Raw genomic sequence first — 710 nt, 5'->3', positions numbered from 1 at the left:
GGGTTTCAGGTGTGTCAGTGGCAGCCGGAGGGAGGTATTGTCGGGAGAGGGCGTCTGGTTTCTGGTTACGGGACCCCGGCCAATAAGAGAGGGTGAACCAGAACCGATCAAAGAACAAGGCCCACCTCGCTTGCCTGGGATTCAGTCTCTTGGCGGACTGGAGGTAGGCCAAGTTCTTGTGATCGGTCCAGACTAAAAAGGGCTGGTTGGCACCTTCAAGGTGGTGGCGCCATTCTTCGAGGGCCAATTTTACAGCCAGTAGTTCTTTGTTGCCTACATCGTAGTTGCGTTCAGCCGGGGTCAACCGTCGGGAAAAATAGGCACAGGGGTGTAAGGCGTGGTCTCCCTCAGACCGCTGAGAGAGAACCGCTCCCTCACCAGTGTCGGACGTGTCCACCTTGACCACGAACTGCCATGAGGGATCAGGCTGGAGGAGTACGGGGGCTGAGGTGAACCGGTTCTTGAGATCTTGGAAGGCCTGCTCCACTGTCCTGGACCATGCAAACTTCACCTTGGTGGAAGTGAGCTGGGTGAGAGGGGCTGCTAGGGAGCTGTAGTTTTTGATGAAACGGCGGTAGAAGTTTGCAAAGCCCAGGAAGCGTTGCAGGTCCTTCAGACAGGTGGGGGTAGGGCAATTGGCGACAGCAGTAATTTTGGATGGGTCGGCACGGAGTCTTCCCTGTTCGATGATGAACCCCAGGAATGTCACG

Source organism: Monopterus albus, unplaced genomic scaffold, assembly GCF_001952655.1.
Source record: "Monopterus albus unplaced genomic scaffold, M_albus_1.0 scaffold414.1, whole genome shotgun sequence".
In the NCBI taxonomy this organism is placed as follows: domain Eukaryota; kingdom Metazoa; phylum Chordata; class Actinopteri; order Synbranchiformes; family Synbranchidae; genus Monopterus; species Monopterus albus.
The sequence above is the reverse complement of the archived record's forward strand: the minus strand, read 5'-3'. Positions refer to the sequence as shown.